This window comes from Onychomys torridus, chromosome 19, assembly GCF_903995425.1.
Source record: "Onychomys torridus chromosome 19, mOncTor1.1, whole genome shotgun sequence".
In the NCBI taxonomy this organism is placed as follows: Eukaryota; Metazoa; Chordata; class Mammalia; order Rodentia; family Cricetidae; genus Onychomys; species Onychomys torridus.
The window spans coordinates 10,131,074-10,149,101 of record NC_050461.1 but is presented as its reverse complement, the minus strand read 5'-3'; positions in this window follow the sequence as shown (position 1 = coordinate 10,149,101).

The following is an 18,028-nucleotide window of genomic DNA, read 5'->3' as shown; positions in this document are numbered from 1 at the left end:
GGCTCACTGTGCATGGGAGCCTTTGTCTAGTCATATTTGAGAAAGTGTTTGTTCCAGACTTCCCAACAATAACATAAAGGTGTTGATGAGACAGATTGGGCTCACCCTAGGGGACCAACTATTTGGAACTTGCTAATAGCTCATTTTAGTTTTTAAAAATGGCATAACTACAGAATCTGTTCATGGTAGAGTTGGGTGTTAACTCTCACCTCCTCACTGAGGGACTGGTGAGGGCTTACCCAGAAGCCTGAAGGGAAAATCCTGGCCCTGGCTGGGTTTCTGTTGGCACTTTATGTTTGTACACTGATCCTTCTCTGGGTCCCATGCCAAGTTATATTGGCATGGCTGCAGCCGGGCCGGGCTACTGGAGAAATCTCATTCTGTTTGTGTGGGTGTAAAATCCACTCTTTCTGCGTGCCCTTCCTCGGCTGCTCTATTCTTGGTCCCAGCTTGCTCCCTCACAGACCGCAGAGCACAGGAATTTTAGGTTTGCTTTGTTTGGTGTGCCTCCTGTGTGCCAGCCCGCTGCCTCTCCTGAATGGCTTCTCTCTCCCTGCCATGTGACAGTGGGAAGACTCCAGGGCCTACCTGATTTTTGGCAGGGAAAGAACAACTTCTAAAGCAAGTTGCTATAGTTACCAGATCTCCCCCACAGCACAGCAGCCGCTGACTCTGTGCTACTTTGTGTGGCTCCAGAAGATATTCTCCCCAGTTTAAACTTAATCACTTCATGCCCACTTCTGCGTGGGTTACAGAGAGAGCGAGGAACACAGGGACTCTATTATGGGAGCACACGCACACACCCACAGAGTCATACATGCACATTTCAAGTTTGACATGGCTGAAATCACAGATGTCTTTCAAGTAGGGTTTCTTTCCCAGGACCCACTTCAGGAGATTTGCTGCCGTGACAGCAAGTGTATAGAGAATTGTTCTTTCCATTTCAGGAAAGTGGGGTTTTTTTTTTTAGCTATTTCTGGACACAAATTAGGTACATGGAAAATTCCCCTGATCCTTTTAAATAATTACCTGTTGTTCTGTCTCTAGGGGGAAAAACAGAAGATGATTGTAGATTCAACTGGGAACATTTCTGAAAGTTGATGTTTCAAATCAGCCCCATTGTTGAAGTTTTGCTATTGTTTGTCTGTGACTGTAATTACTACAAATGGCGACATTTGGAGCCTACTTTGAGTTCCTGTCTTATCCAACAAGCACAATTGTTCTAAACAGAAATTTGGAAGGTAATAAATTCTCTGGGTGATGTACAGCACATAGGCATTACATTGCCTTTCTCCTCAGCCCCCTTTCATAGAAACACACAACAAAACTGGGGACTGTCATTCGCCTAATGAGGGATGTGGGTGGTGGCCAAGCTGGGTGTGAGCCTCCCTTCCTCCCCTCTCATCCTTCCCTGGCTTCCTGATCCAGCCAGGCCCCAGGGGTTGAGGAAACTCTGTCTCCTCTATGCTGACTCTGGGGCGGAGGCTCAGCTTTGCTTTCCTCCCCACTTAGGTTCCCACAAGCCGCGCTGACCACAGGGAAGGGCTCAGCGTCAGCCCAGCAGGCTCGGTTCTCTTCCACCGCGTGGGCTTCTGGGACTGACGGGTGGGCTTCTTCTGAGCATTGAACTTCTTAGCCAGTTTCAGGCAAATCCAACCAAGCCAGAGCAGCCACCAGCAGGGGGCGAAGGTGGCCAGCACTCCTCAGTGTGGGTGACCCTTCATAGCCTGTCTGCCCCTGTGGAGCTGAGCCTTGAAGATGGACTAAGCTCTTGTCTGAGTCTCCTCAAGGCAGCTCCTAGGTCCTCTACCTGAGACTGCTCACCAGGCTACTTGCCGCTAGTTCCACCCTCTGCCTCAGGGGGCCCAGTAGGAGGCAGAGTCCTAAGCACTTCAAGCGCTCAGAAGAGGTGGAAGAAGAAATTGTTCTGAGCTCTCTCTCCTGTCCGCTGGGCCCAGGACATGGCTCCTTTCTCCCTAGTTTGAGCCTGCAAAGGCTTCAGCAGCCGGCTGTGTCCCCGCCAGGTGTCTCCTCGCAGACTGTTCTTAGAGACCCTGTGCTGAGCCACCTGGTTGTCAGCCAGAAGAGAGGTGGTTTTGTACCCTTTGTCTTGACAGTTACGGCAGGGGAGCAAACCTAGCTCCACCAGATTATCACATGCACTACGTCACTCGAGGAGGATCTCATGGAGAGTTGTCTTTCTGAGTAGCTTCCAGGTCCCGCTGTTGTGCTTGTCCTGTCCCTGGCTGCTTGGTCCCCTCTGCCGGCTCCTCCACTCAGCCATGAGCAGTGGCGTTAGTGAGCTGTCCCCATCTGTCTCTGTCACTGCTCTATTGCTGACCAGGACAAATTTTATAAAGGAAAGCATGTAAGTGGGGCTGGCTTACAGTTCAGAGGTTTAGTCCATTATTAGCTTGGCAGGAAGCATGGTGGCATGTAGGTGGACGTGGTGCTGGAGAAGGAGCCGAGAGTTCAACATCCTGATCATCAGGCAGCAGGAAGAGAGAGACACTGGGCCTGGCTTGGGCTTCTGAAACCTCAAAGCCCACCCCCAGTGACACACTTCCTCCAACAAGGCCACACCTCCTAATCCTTTCAAATAATGCCACTTCCTATGAGCCTACGGTCATTCAGACCACCACACCACCCCTCTCTGGATTCCTGCTTTAACAGTTCCCTGGAGACCTTGGCCATGCACTAGATTTCTAGTCCAGTGTTCCTGTCACCAACAACCAAGTGCCTCTGACTACATAGCCCTTTAGACTGAGCATGCCTGGATGTCCTCAGCACCCCTCAGGCTGGATCCTCTCCTTTCTATATAACCAGACACGAAGCTGTGTCAGGCTCTTTATCACTGTGACCATAGCCAACAGAAGCAGAAGCAGTGTAAGAGAGGGGAGTGTCATTGTGGCTCCTGGCTCAGGGCATTCAGTCCCCCAGAGGGAAGATATGGCATGGCAGCAGGTCCTATCATTTGGCAGAAAGCTCATGGAGGTGAGGCCTGGCTGTAAACTTCAAAGGTGCCCCGAGAGACACCGATGCTAGTTAGACTGCAGTCTCAGAAGTTCTACAATCTTCCAGAACAGCTCCAACACCTAGGGAGCAAGTGTTCAAGGTGGGGTCGTGAGAGACAGTTCACATTCAATGACAACGCGCCCAAGCCCATGCATTTTCCTGGATACTTGCTTTTCTCACAGCTACACATCAAATCTGCTTCAAAGACCAGGGGGCAAGTGCCAAAAGACCAAAGCTTCACCCACTCATCACCCACTGCCACTCTATTTTCCCAAGTCCTCCTAAACTCCAGTTCTGACATTTTAGATAATGCCAGACTTCTCCAGGGACTGCAATGAGGCCACAGGGTTGCGCTGTAATCTTGGGTCTGCAGCACAAGACAAAGTATAAGGTCTGTGTACCTGAGACCGTGGTGAGCCCAGGGTCTTGCTGTGGGAGCAGCAGCCCTCAGAGGATGTGGGCTTTGATGGCAGATTGAGATCCCTGCTTCTGGATTAGACGGGGCTAAGCCATCAGGACAACCCCTTATAGAAATCCCCAGCACAGGCTGCTTTGACTACTCCTAGGGAGTCTTTGGGCATGGGGCAGGTTACTGGGGGGGGAGGGGAGGGAGCGCTGAGAGGGAAGAAGGGAGAGAGAAGGGAATTGTATGTGTTGAATTACAGGCTCCCAGAGGAAAGGTTCTGGGCGGAGGGGGGCATGAGCTCTGACAGCAGGTGGCATTTTTGCCTTAAAAATGCACTAACTTGGAACCCTGCCTTAAAACTAAAAGGTGGCACAGCCCTTTCTCTGATCTTTTCAGGAGTGGGGAGCTGGCTGGGGTAGAAATTGAGGACCTCTTGCAGGGACAGCCATTCTGGAGCCTCTCTGAGGGTCTCTTCTCCTCAGGACTCTTTAGAAAGTATAGCCTCCAGGCAGAAAAGCTGGCAGCCGGCCAGAGCCCTCTGTCACTGGGTCCTGGCTTTGGACTGCCTGGAGTGGCCTGGAGTGGCCTGGAGTGGCCTGGAGTGGACTTCCCATTCCCTTTGAGGGAACTTTTTTGTTTGTTTGTTTGTTTTTTGTTTTTTCGAGACAGGGATTCTCTGTGTTGTTTTGGTGCCTTTCCTAGATCTCACTCTGTAGCCCAGGCTGGCCTCGAACTCACAGAGATCCACCTGGCTCTGCCTCCTGAGTGCTGGGATTAAAGGCGTGTGCCACCACTGCCCGGCTTGAGGGAACTTTTGACACAAAAGTGGCAGTGGTACAGAAGAGTTTTGTGGTACTTGGTGTATGGTGTGTGTGTGTGAGCACATGGTGTATGATGTGTAGTAACTGTAGGCTGGGGGCACAGAATTGAGATTCGTCCACATTCCTGCCTGAGTGAGAGCAAGAATTCCTCAGAGGAAAAAAGGTAGAGACTCTTGGAGTTCGCAGAGATCTGGTAAACACCACATTTCCCAGTTGACCAAGACGATAAGTTCCCAAGGCCTTAGTGGCCTTGTGTTAGGCCAGGTTCCAGGGGAGAAACTGAGGCGGGCCTGGGGCCAGCACCACTAGAGGAAAGGGGAAGCAGGACTGGGCAGGGAAGCTGCTGGGACAGTCTGGTACAAGGTCTTGGCTGAGCTCACGGGGCCCATAATGGAAGGCCTTTCAGGTTGTATCACCTTGCATCAACAGGACCAGGACTTTACCTCAATCTCATCCTCTAGCTCTCTCCCCCTAGATACTGTGGGGGAGAGGTCATGACCCTGCAGCACCATGAAAGCTCCTGCAGGGCTCTGGGGAGAATCACATGATGTAATCCATGTATAGAAAAACAAGCATTTAGAAATCGACAAGGGGCCTGGGGAGATGGCTCCATGGGTAAGAGTGCTTTTTGTTAACACATGGGGGGGGGGGGGGGCATGAGTTCAAATACCCAGTACCTACAGGAAAGCTCAATATAGCCAGGTGTGCATGCAATCCTAGCACTGTAGAGGATGAGACAGACAGATTCCAAGAGCTTGCTGGCCCACTAGCCTAGCTGGAGAATCAGGTTAAATGAGAGACCCTGTCAAGACAGTCAGGCAAGAGAAATGAAGCAAGACACTTGACATCCTCTTTCAGCCCCATAAGCCCATGGACTCATAGGAATGCATACACACACACACACACACACACACACACACACACACACACCACATTTGTGAGTGGATAAGGACAACAACCTTTAATTGTGGCAAGCCTTGTTCTTAAGAAGTATGTTTCTGTTAAGTCCTTAGCCCTCCTTATACTCCCTCTCCCATGGGAAGGGACAAAGCCTGTGTGCTGCAAACTCTTTTATATGGAGGCTGTTGGATGGAGATGGCCCCAGCCAGAGCAGATGGAGGTAAGGTTTGGTCTGAGAGAGGTGAGATGGCCTTGAAATGTGGAATGGGAGGGGAGGAAGAATTCCCCAAAGATGAGAGGATGGGAGGGATAGACTCCAATGTGAGCCTCAGTCTCCCCTCCCTCAGGTTTGTCCCGTAAGTGGTGGTGTGTACACTTGGAGAGGAAGACTCTGCAGCATGGACTATTGCTTTGCAAAGCACAGGATCATGGAACAGGCACTGCCACATTGCAGAGTCCACAGAGGAGGCCAATAGAGATGGGCAGGCCCTTCTGTTGGTATTCTGGACTACAAACAATTCATTCTCCTGGGTGATCTGTAGGCTTCAAGGGAGCGAAAGCTCCTTCAAAACTGGCATTGAGTTTTCTATTTGTCAGATACATGGGGCCCAGAGTGGTTCCCTTGATTCAGAGGAGTGAAAAAACAAATAAAATTTAATGGAATAACTTCCATTTCCATCTCACATACTTAGCAAATGTCCAGAATTGAGTGTTCTGTGCTGGTAGAAAAATCATTGTTGTATCTCTCCCATCCCTCTGTTAAGGATCTACATAAATCTTGTGTATTAGTCAGGGTTCTCTGGAGTCTCAGAACTTATGGGATAGAATGACTATATAAGAGAGAGAGAGAGAGAGAGAGAGAGAGAGAGAGAGAGAGAGAGAGAGAAGTGGGAATTTGCTAGAATGACTTACAGCCCAACTAATCTAACAATGGCTAGCTGTGAATGGAAAGTCCAAGAACTAGGAGTTGCTTAGTCCCACAAGGCTGGTGTCTATGGGAGCCACAAAAGCTTCCTAGTGAGATCTGAGCTTGCTTTACACAGCAGGGCTGCATCAGGGGATGGCTTGACCACATGCAAAGTTACCAGGTGTCTGGGGTGGTCTGCACTTGGCTGTGCTGGGGGGAGGTCTTTTGCTCCACCCCTTGGCATTCCATTAAAAGCCCTTTAGTAGAGACAGAAGGGGCTGGTGGGTTTTGGCTTAGGCCCTCCCGAGGATATCCTATGTTTCTAACTATCTCTCTCTCCTCTATGTGTCTATCTACATACTTCTTGTTTCTCCCTGTTCAAGAGTACCCTGGGGGGGGGGGGAGAGAAGGAGCTGGTCTCCCTAAAATGGTGCCTGAACAGGGACAAACCAGGGACTTGGCAAAAACTTGGGGAGAAAGCCCTGTGAGAAGCAGTTGGACCCATCCAGTTTTGTAGTGAAATTCAAGATGGGGTTTTTTTATTCTCGGCAGGAAAAATGAGGGGCTGAAAGATGCCCAAGTAAGGCTGCAGTAGAGATTTCTCTCTGTCTAGGTTTCTTTTTTGTTCTCTGTCTCTTTAAATTCTATTTATGAAAATTAAGGAAAGTAGAGTGTAGTAATATAGTGTAGAAAAAAACCTTAGAAATATAGTGTAGATATAGTGTAGTAATAAAGTGTAGAAAAAAACTTAAAAAGTAGAACGTAGGAATATAGCTTAAAATAAAATTTAGAATAAGATAAGCAACTAGACAGAGAAATTATGTCCTTAATTTTTAACTATAGGGATAGGAATGCAAACTGGGAAAAATCAGAGGAAATATCTATCAGAGAAAAGCTTTACAGGGAGAAAAACATTCCTGTGGGAAGCTTTTGGTCCCAAGTGGTAGGAAAAGACTTTTCTCTGAAACAAATGTGGATGAAATAAAAATTTTCACTCTTCAGACACTGCCACTGTATTGAAACACCATACTATCAGAATTAATTTCCTCTTGACCATGAAGTCAAAAGTTTAGAGAACAGAAATCTTGGGAAAACTTGGTGGTCTTTCTTTCTCAAAAACTGAATTTTTCTTGGAAAAAACTTAATCTCTCTCTAAAAAGCTAAAAAGCTTTTCGGGTCTTTACTTTTCAGATTTTCTCTTTCTGTGAGGGCAAGAATTTAACTCACCTGGAAACAATATGAGACATCACCTGTAATTGCTCTAAGAAAAAGCAAACCTCTTGAAAATGGCAAATCCTCTCTGCTAGAAGCTAGTAATAGAAAAACAGAAGATACTTTGGACCCTAGCCAGAAATCTTCCGCGGCTAGATGAAGCTTAGCCCTAGACACTCGGGAAAGTGCAGGCAGAGAGCCACAGAGAGCTGAGCAGGGCAGCTTGAAGAGCTGCTGGTGCAGAGGAAGCAGTGAAGCCATGCTGAGGCCACAGATGCACTACAGCATCAGGGACACTATCTAGGGGAGTCAGGACAGGACTGTCCAGGAGGAAGCTCTCTGAAAAGACCTTTCTGCAAAAGCTTTGAGTACTTTCATTTCCCCCACTGACCAGGTAAGGCAGAGGAGCGAGTAAGCCCTGAGGGGTTTTGCTTCTGGTATCAAAATGCCTTTCTGAAAGTGCATGCAAACAGGCATTACTCACTTGGGAACAGTGTCAAGAAGAAAAAAAAAAACAAAACACCTATCAATGCCAGCTCAAGGAGGACATAAATCTCTTGATCTCCTGTGGTGAAAAAGTGAAGGCTTGACTCAGAAAACCTCCCACACTAAAAGCAGAAACTTGACTTTGGCTATTTAAAGGGAAATGGAAGTGGAGTACTTGAAAGCATTATGGAAAACATAGTCTATAATGTTGTTCATAACAGTGGCCAACATAGAGAAATGCACTATGGGAAATGTAGTTTTTCAGATAAAAATGGTGGTACTGCCTGGAAAAAACTGTTTCTTCAGCTGAAAGTGAAATTTCAAAGCAATGCTTAATCTTACCTCCTGAGAACTAAGAACAGGTAAACAGCCTGCCTCTAAGGAGATTATTAAAATGTTAGTACTGTTTATCAACAAGCCATTTTTAAACTCTTTAGAAAACTAGGGAAAATGGTCCTTACACTGGGAGATTGCTTCAGGAGCTTATGAGATTGAGTTGGGCTTAAGATTCAAGAGAAAAACATTAATATCATTAAAAAACACTCATGGTAAACTTAAAATACAGTTTTAAAAAATGAAGAAGGGAGAAAATTGTCTGAGAGTTTGGGGATGAGTGTGGAACAGAGGAATGTCAGCTCCAATGACACCCCTCTAGAGGAACTGGAGTGAAAAGCAGGTAAACCTGTTTTCCTGATACTGAGGTTCCATCTTGCATCTCAGGATAGTAGGAGAATAAACCTGTCTCCTGACTGCTGGGGAGTTTGGGATGAAGTTTCAGCAATGTTTTTTGGTACACAGGGGAACCTGCTGAAAGCTGCAGGTCTGGAACTCTACTCCAACTTAGACAATTACCTTCTCCTGATGGGAAACTGACTGTTGTGGAGGTGCCAGTGAGCAACTCAGAAAAGAATGTTCCTTAGGAGGGTTTTCTCCTCATCTTCTCTTCTTCCTTTTTGTGTTTGCTGTAAACTGAGATAGCTCTTAATAGAGTTCTTAGAAAAGGCCTGGCATATGTACGGTACTGTTTAGCAAGAGCACTCACTAACTACCAGGGTTGAGGGAGCCATTGATGATTCAGGCTCTTGTTTTCAACTGTCAGAAGAACTTTCAGAATGATATCAAAGCTGACTGTAAACTCTGAACTTTATTATAAACTCAACTTTAGAAAGGATTTCTTGTCTTGTTAATAGTTTAGCTAAAAAATATTTTCTAGCTTAAGAAATCTCTTCTAAATATTAAGAAATTCTTTTAGATGCTTGCTAATGTAAGTTAGTTCTAGATGTCTGTATAGTTCTATAGAATTTCCTCTTAAATACAAGTTTGCTAAGTAGTTCTTCTAAGTGCTAATAAAGTTTCTTTATGAATATAAGTTTATAAGATATAGTTTGCTCTTGAATATGTTTGTAGGAAGTATAAATGAGTAATCTTGTAAATAGTTGTAAATATATATAGTGATGTAAGTTTGACCCATTCCAAAAAGAGGTATGCCATCTTTATCATCCTCTACTCCTGTACTGGGAGGTGTGGCAGCTATGTAGATCACTGTGGATAGTTGTAAGCTCAATAGAAACCTGGGCCAGAGCTAACTTAAGCTCAGGACTTCTCCTGCTAGAGGCTGAGAGTCAAGGATGGGCAACTTTCTCCTGATGGCTTCCAGCCTAAAGCAGAGTATGCTTGATGTAAAGCATATCTCCATGAGGGGTAATGGAAGAAATAATTGGAGAATGACCTAAAACAGACTTCAGTCTATCTGACGGGGCCTGAGGGGCTCTTTAAAAAAATTAAGAGGAGGGACCTGTGGAAGCCCACAAAAGCTTCCTAGTGAGATCTGAGCTTGCTTTACACAGCAGGGCTGCATTAGGGGATGGCTTGACCACATGCATGGTCACCAGGCATCTGGGATGATCTGCACTTGGCTGTGCTGGGGGAGGTCTTTTGCTCCACCCCTTGGCATTCCTTTAAAAGCCCTTTAGTGAGACAGAAGGGGCTGGTGGGTTTTGACCCAGGCCTTCCCGAGGCTATCCTGTGTTTTTAACTGTCTCTCTCTCTCCTCTCTATTTCTATCTATATACTTATCATTTCTTCCTGCTCAAGAGTACCCTGGGGAAGGGAAAAGAGGGAGCTGGTCTCCCTCAGGAGTCTCAGCTGGTCTTCTGTGTATGCTGAAATTCATAAGAAGTGGGCTCCAATGCCAGTGAAGGAGTGGATGTGCTGGCAAGGTGAGGGCAAGCAGGCAAAGAGCAAAACCTTCCTTCTTCCATATCCAATATAGGCTTCTGGCAGAAGGTGTGGCCCAGATTAAAAGTGTGTCTTCCTTACTCAGGCTCCAGATCAGAGGTGTATCTTCCTACCTCAAAGGTCTGGACTACAAGTGGATTCATCCACTTCAAACAAAGCAGAAAATCTCTCACAGGTGTGCCTTCCATTTCTGGATTGTAGTTCATTCCAGATGTAGTCAAGCTGACAACCAAGTATAGCCATCACACCTTGCAACCAGTTGAAAACCATTTTTTTTCCATTTAAAACAAAACAAAACAAAACAAGACAAACAAAAAACTGGAGATGGTGTGTTTCTTTGGTAGTTTGCTCGTCAGTCATGACTGTGTACTGTTGGGATGTGGGACCCACAGTTTTGGGAGTCTCTAAGTGCACTAACCTTGTTTTTTGGCTTCTGTAGTTCCACTCCTGGTTAACTGTTCTTGGTAACTGAGTTATGTCAACCCAGGACGTAGTTTTTGTGTTTAATCTCATCCTGAGAAAGGCTCAGGGCTACACTGGGATCCTGAACACCCAGTGTAGTTGCCAGGCAGCTAACAAAGACTTTCCATTAGCTTAAATCCAAGTCTGAGCAGTCTTCTCTGGTGAATACCCCACAACACAAACAACAGATGATCACCATTGAACCTGCACAAGAGAAATAGCAGACAGCAGAGACACACCACAGACACATGCCCTATGTGTCCCTTGATCCATTTGAACACCAAAAGAGCAGAGTGGTCCCATTGATGGCCAAGCAGATACAGGCCCTTGCCATCAAGCCTGGTGACCTAAGCTTGATTCCTGGTGCTCACATGATAGAAGTAGAGAACCTACCTCTGCAAGCTGTCCTTTCACTACCACATGTGTGCTGTCACACATGGGCATGAGCGTGCACGTACACACACACACACACACACACACACATACACGTGCGCGCACACACACACACGTTCAAAAAACTAACAAAGGAACTGGATAACAGAGAAAATAAATCATCCTATATTACAGTTAAATCTATAGATTAAGCAAATGAGAGAATATTTAAAAAACCAATAAAATTAAACAAAAAAACATTTCTTTTCAACTGTATGTGAAACATTAAAAATAAACTCCATTAGGTAGCCAGCTAATAATAAATACATTCAGAAGTATATAATAAACAATACTGCAAACAACCCTTCATGTTTGGAAACAGAAATGACATGTTACCAAATAGCCTTTGCATTGAGCTCATAAAGGGACTTAAGAAGTGGTCATTGAAGCACCAAGATGAAAAACTTTTACAAATTTATAGATCTAAATTCATTTTTCAGAAAGCCTGAAATGTGAATAAGAGATGGAAGAATTTGGAAAAGAGTGACTGAGCAAACAAGAAAATAATGAGTTTAGGATTAGGACTCAATAAAATAGTGAACAACACAAAACAGTGGACAGGTTTCCTGAAGCATCAACAAGATAGATTTCTGAAGATTCATCAGGGGAGAAAATGAGAAAAAGTAACTTAAAATACAGAAGGGAAAGAGGGAAATACCTATGACGGAGAGACTGGAGAGCAAAGGTGAGCACAGATACCTGGTCACCTCAGATCTGAAAGTCAAGAAGGGCTCAACATAATAGAACAGTCGGGGATTTTGAGTTCCTACAGGAAAACCCAAGAGTTTGACCAGACAGTGTATTGTCAGCATCCCGTCAACAAGTGCCTGAGGTAATTATAAAAATAAAAGTTTTTCTGTGGCTCACAGTTCTCAAGGTACCAGACCCTGAGCAAATGAGTCTGTGAGGAGACAACACACTGTGGTGGGGTCATGTGGAAGAACAGATACTTGTGTCATAAGCAAGGTAGAAAATCTGAGGAAGAAGAAAGCCGGTGTACCCCCATGCCACCAGAGGGCACCCTCCCACTAGACCCAAACCTTTCCGGTTTCACTGCCTCCCAACAGCACATCCCTAGTGACCAAGCCTTTAACATACAAATCCTCAGTGGCAGTCAACATCCAAACAGTAACCAACTAATACACATTCATGTTAGGTCTCAACTAATTTACAACTTCTAGTTCCAATTCCTATGAAATAAATTGAAAAGGAAGGCAAAGGGTGACCTTCCACAATACCACAGGCTCAGTCAGTCTGTAAGTGAGTTTTGCCATGCCCTAAAGACAACTTATAAAAGTTGTTGTGGTTTGGCTATACGTCTGTCCTCCCCAAATGCCCATGTTTTGAAACCTTGGTCTGCAGCTGGTGACACTATTGACAGGTAGTTAGATCATGATACTGCTAAGCTAGCCAATGGACTATTAGGAAGTAGGCAACTTTGCCTGTCCCTTTTCTGTGCCCTCCCTCTGCTTCTTGGCGGATACAGGGTTCAGCCTCTGCCAAATGCTCTTGCCACTCTGCCTCTCCACAGGTCAGATAAAGAACAAAGCAACCATGGACTGCTGTCTTTGAAACCAGAAATAAATCTCTCTTTTTTTTTTAACATTCATTTTTCTCTCAAGTGTTTGTCACAGTGACAAAAAAATTAACAAATGAATTGTATTACCAAATAGAAATATGAAAGCTATCAAATTCAATTTATGATATAATATAATCTTGATTCCATAGACAGAAGATATACGATAGACTCACTTCACTTATAAATATGGATACATAACAAGGGAATAAAATATTTGCCGAACACAACTGCTTATTTTGAAAATAATATATCAAAGTTAAGCAAACCTTAGCAAGGACTGAAAAGACAGATGGACATTAGATCAGTGAAGGTCTCATTTAAAAAAAATTAAGGACAACTTCGTAATTACCCCAATCTTCACAGAAAAAAAAAACATTAGAAAAGGAAAAATATTTTTAAAATGCTGTATTTCTAAAAATTAGTCCATCAAGCTAAGAACAGGAGTTCTGGAAGTTTGTGAATCTTCTGGGCCAGAACCTTCCAGCAAATAAAGGATTGTCTGCAAGGAGGAAAGCTTAGATGCATTTTCTTTTGTTTGTTTGTTTGTTTTTGGAGACAGGGTTTCTCTGTGTAGACCAGGCTGGCCTTGAACTCACCGAGATCCACCTGGCTCTGCCTCCCGAGTGCTGGGATTAAAGGTGTGCGCTGCCACTGCCTGGCCTATATGTGTTCTCTTGATATAGAACCAGAACAATCACACCCCCTTCTCTGTTACTGCCTTGGAGTTGGGGTGCTGGACAATACAAGAAAAAGGAAAAAATTATGTGTAGCAATTGAAGAGAAGAGTTGAAATATTCACAATTTTCAAAAGATGAAACCCTCTTCCTAGAGAAGTCTACAGAATTAATAAATTGTTAGCAGTAGTAAAACTTCAGCAATTCTCTGAGAGAAATATCAACCTATAAAATCAATGGAGTCTCTGAGACTGTAGTTGAAAGTAAAGCACCATTCATAAGAGAAACAAGAGTCAAAGCCACCCAACCAAGACAGCATAACTACTCAAAGGAGAGTATGAACACTGTTAAAAGCTGGGTTGGTGAGATGGCTCAGTGGGTTAGGTCACTGCTGCTAAGCCTGATGACCTGAGCTCAATTCCTGGGTCTCACGTGGCAAAAGGAGAGAATCACCTTTTGAATGTTGTTCTCTGCCCTCCACAATGTGCAAGGTGGCTTGCATGCTCCTCTCCAACTAAATAAATAAATAGGAAAAAAAATAAATTGGTTAAAAACAAGATCATATTAGAAAGGCACAAATGGGATGTTGTAGAATGTTATTTGAAGGTGTGTTACTTTTGTTTCTGATGCATTTGTTTAACTCTGTGAAGCTGTGTTACTGTGCCTGTCTAAAATACCTGATGGTCTAATAAAGAACTGAACAGCCAACAGTGAGGCAGGAGAAAGGACAGGACATTCTCTCTGGTGGACAGAGAGGAGATCTAGAGGGAGAAGTCTGGGAGGAGAGAGAAGAGAGAGAAGTAGCGAGAGAAGGGAAGGACGTCAGGGCCAGCCACCCAGCTACGCAGCCAGCCACGGAGTAAGAAGTAATGAAAGGTGTACAGAAATAGAGAAGGTAAAAGCCCTGAGGCAAAAGACAGACGGGCTAATTTAAGAAAAGTTGCCAAGAAACAAGCCAAACTAAGGCCAAGCATTCATAATTAAGAATAAGCCTCTGTGTGTTTTATTTGGGAGCTAGGTGGCAGGACCCCAAAAGAGCAAAACCAAACAACAACAATGGGATATATAAATTCAGTATTAATATATTTATTTGGTATATAAGCTATAAACAATTCAAATCAAGTAAAAAATCCACTTGCATTCTTGGGGTAGATTCTTGTAACATTAGTACAAATAAACAAGTGTTTGTAATTAATTAACCTGAAAAAAAGGGTAAAAATAGGGAGGGGGCTTCTTTGACTAGACATCGACACACTATGAAGTAAGAATGAATCTTTCAGTGTGGAGTAAATCCAGAACATTCTGCCTCATTGGAACATGCAGGAAGGCTCAGAGACAAGTCCATATATACGTAGGAAAAAAAATAAAGGACAGAGACAATGCTACAAATCAGTAGGGAATTGGAAAACAACCCAGGTAAAGCAAAGAGATCAAAGGGCAGGGGAAAATATTCAGAATGTCTAAAGTAGGTCTGGGGTTGGTGTTCAGACTATACAAGGACCATCTGCAACATAAATAAATAAATAAACAAACAAACAAATAAATAAATAAATGTTCTGATAGAAAAATAATTGGGATGGGGACAGGAGAGTCAGCCACCCCAGAAACTAATTACATAACACTGTGAAATACATTATAAATAAATGCTTAGGATAATTAGTAATCAAACAACGCAAATGAAAATATGAGATACTAATTTATACTAATTAGCCTGGCAAAACCACAAAGTTGGATGACTCCAGGTGTTTGTAAGACTACAGGAAGTGGTGTGCACTGCCAGAGGGAACAAGCCACTAGCTCAGGCTTTAAAGAGGGAAACCTATCTGGTCCTGTGTTGAAGAATAGAGTGAGCACATCAGCTTGACCTGTCATTTCTTCCCCGTGTGCTTCTCCCAAAGAAACTCTCACTAGCTCCATGCTGAGATTGCTCATTACAGTGCCATTTATGGTGGAGTTGGAATATCTTGGTGCCACTAGCAAGGGGAGCAGACAGGTAAGGTGCAGTGGGGTGCAGCCTGGGGTGTCTTGCAGCTATTATACCCAGCTAGAGTACTGTGAGATAACAGCTTGGATAGAGTTTGAATGAATACTGCTCATAAATTAAGTGCCAGTATGCAAAATAACATATACTCTAGGAACACAGCCAAAGTATACACAGTTGCTCCTTTACATACATAAAATTAAGTATAATAAATGTATGTTAAGTTGAAGATATCAGTTAGAAATACATTTAACTGAGGCTTAGGAGATGGGTCAATGGTTAAAGTGTTTATAAACCATATAAAAACAAAGAGGAAAATTCAGATTTCCAGAAACCCAGTAAGTGCTGGATGGATGTGGTAGCCTGCCTATAATTCTAGATTCAGAAGGTGGAGACAGGGTTATCCCCAAAGCAAACTGGCTAAAAAAAAAACCAAAAAAACAAAAAAGAAAAAACCAAAACAAACCAAAACAAAACAAAACAAAAAATCCCAAAATATCTAGCCATAACCTTGAGCTCTGGGCTTGATTAAGAGACTGTCAATGAATAAGATAAAAGAGCAATTGAAGATTGTTCCTGACATCAACCTTGGGCATATACATGCAAGCACACCCATGTGCATAGGCACCCTCACACAATGCACTTATGCACATGCTAAAACACGAATACACACATGCACACTCTATACACGTGAGAAATGGAAAAAAGAAAATGCACATCATGTCCTCACCTCCTGGACTTCATAGTCAGCAGCTGTGCACTGTGAGTTCCAGCTGTTTTTTGCTTCCTGAGCACTGGTCATTGGCAGCAGTGGCTGGTTCCTGCTGCTGCTGCTGCTGCAAGAGGCAATACTGTACTCCACATTCCCAGCCCAGGAAAGGAATTAAAAATCAAGTTACATTTCTACTAGATTGAAGTAAAAACATTAAAAATTTGTTCATGATCAGCTGATGCCATCTACACACAAAGAGGGTCAGAGTCCTTGCAAAAGTGACAAGAGGAGACCTGGAGAGGGCGGGGTGGGAGAGACGCGGTTGTTAAATGAGTGAATACATAGTGTGGAGCTCATTGACAGCGGAGTGGCATCACTTTAAATTTTTAAAATAATATTTTATTAATTATTTGAGAATTTCATACAATGCATTTTGATCACATTCACTCCTTCCCAACTCTCCCCAGATCCACTCTCACTTCCTTCCCACCCAACTCTGTGTCCCTTTAAATGAAACCAACTAACAAGAATGACGAGTTCAAATCTGTGCTACCCAAATCATCACGAGCATGTGGCCATCCACTAGAGCATGGCCGCCCTGCCGGGGGTTACACTCTAAAGACTGACTCCTTCTCCCAGTATCTACCCATTGCTAGTAGCTCCTCAGGTAGGGGTGGGGCTTTGTGCCCTCCCAGTTGAGGTAGTTTTAACACATTATTTAAGAAGTGTCAGCTTTGCCGTGTCAATTTAACTGAATTTGCATTGTGCTAAGATTTTTCTTTTTAAACTGCTATTTTTCAGATTGTCTTCCGGCTGTCTCATCATGAAATAAAGTTTACAAGATGGTTCTAAAACAGCAAAAGCAGTTTAATTGGTCTAATTTAAGAAAATGAGGTTTTAAACTACAGCATCTAAGAGGGAAAGGAAGGAACACCGTGAGATGGTCATAGGCTAGTCCATACCTGTGAGATGGTCATAGGCTAGCCCGTACCAGTGCTTAGCCAATTAAAATATTGCCACCTGGGCCTTCTGTCTGACGTCATTACGTGTTTTGTGCTGAAGGCAAACTTATTTCCCTGTTTTGTGCCCCTGGAGGAGGCTGTCACCCTCTGTGACCACTATTTGTGACTTCTATTTCCCGTCACTTCAGCTTACTCTCTCCAGGACCAGTCTGGCCTCCCATCCCCCACATGCCTGCATAGACTGCTGACTTCTGGGAGGCTTTTATGTCTCTATGAATTCATTAATAAAATGCAAATTGCCTTTTGAAGGGAATTCTTCGTGGAAGCAGATTTCAGATTAATTGGAAGGCCGTCAGCGGCTGGGCTGGGCCGCTGCAGAAGGATTGGATTGGAAAGAGGAACAGAGCAGGGTAATGAAAGAGCCACACTGCTCCCTCACCCCTTCCAGTAACCTCCCAGTCAGCTGCAGTGGCCCGTCAAAGGTCTGAGCAAAGTGTACGGTTTTGTAGGTGGCTCCTTTGCTGGGTCTGAATGATACGGATTCCCATCTCTTAATGGCTTCCCTGGACTCTGGTTTCTCTGCATCTCTTTTTCCTGGAGTTTGATGGGGTCTGGGGACAGATGTCCGGCACTGTGGGTGGTGTTGCAATTTATGCTTGCTGATGGATTCCACTGGAGGTTTGCTGCCGCCAGCTCCTGGCAGCCCCTGCTGCACAGGCGTTCACCAGAATCTGCTTCTGCTCCCAGACCTGGATTCCTGTCTCACTCTCCTGACTCTGAGTATAAAATGCTGATTTGGCTCCCTACACTGTTGCCTGCAATCAGCCAAGACAGAGGGGACCTTCCTGAGGTTTTTTGGCTTTTTGTTTTTGTTTTTGGTAGTGGGAATAGAAAAAAGGCTGTATCGTCTTTTTTCGCAATTACTGAAATAGTAAGTTTTGTGAATGACATTTAAAAAGAAAACATTTTTACACAGATGCATGCTCATACATGTGCATGCAGAAGCCAGAAGAGGTCAGGTTGTCTTTATCACTTTTTATTGTTGTTGTTATTATTATTATTATTATTATTATTATTATTATTATTATTAATTTATTGACAGGGCCTCTTGCTGAACAGGAAATGCTATATTTTGGCTAGGATGGAAGGCCAGAAGGCTCCTGGGACCCAATTGTCTTTCCTGCCCACCTCCCACCCCTGCCCCACCCAGTGCTGTGGTTATTGATGTGAAAAGAAAGCCA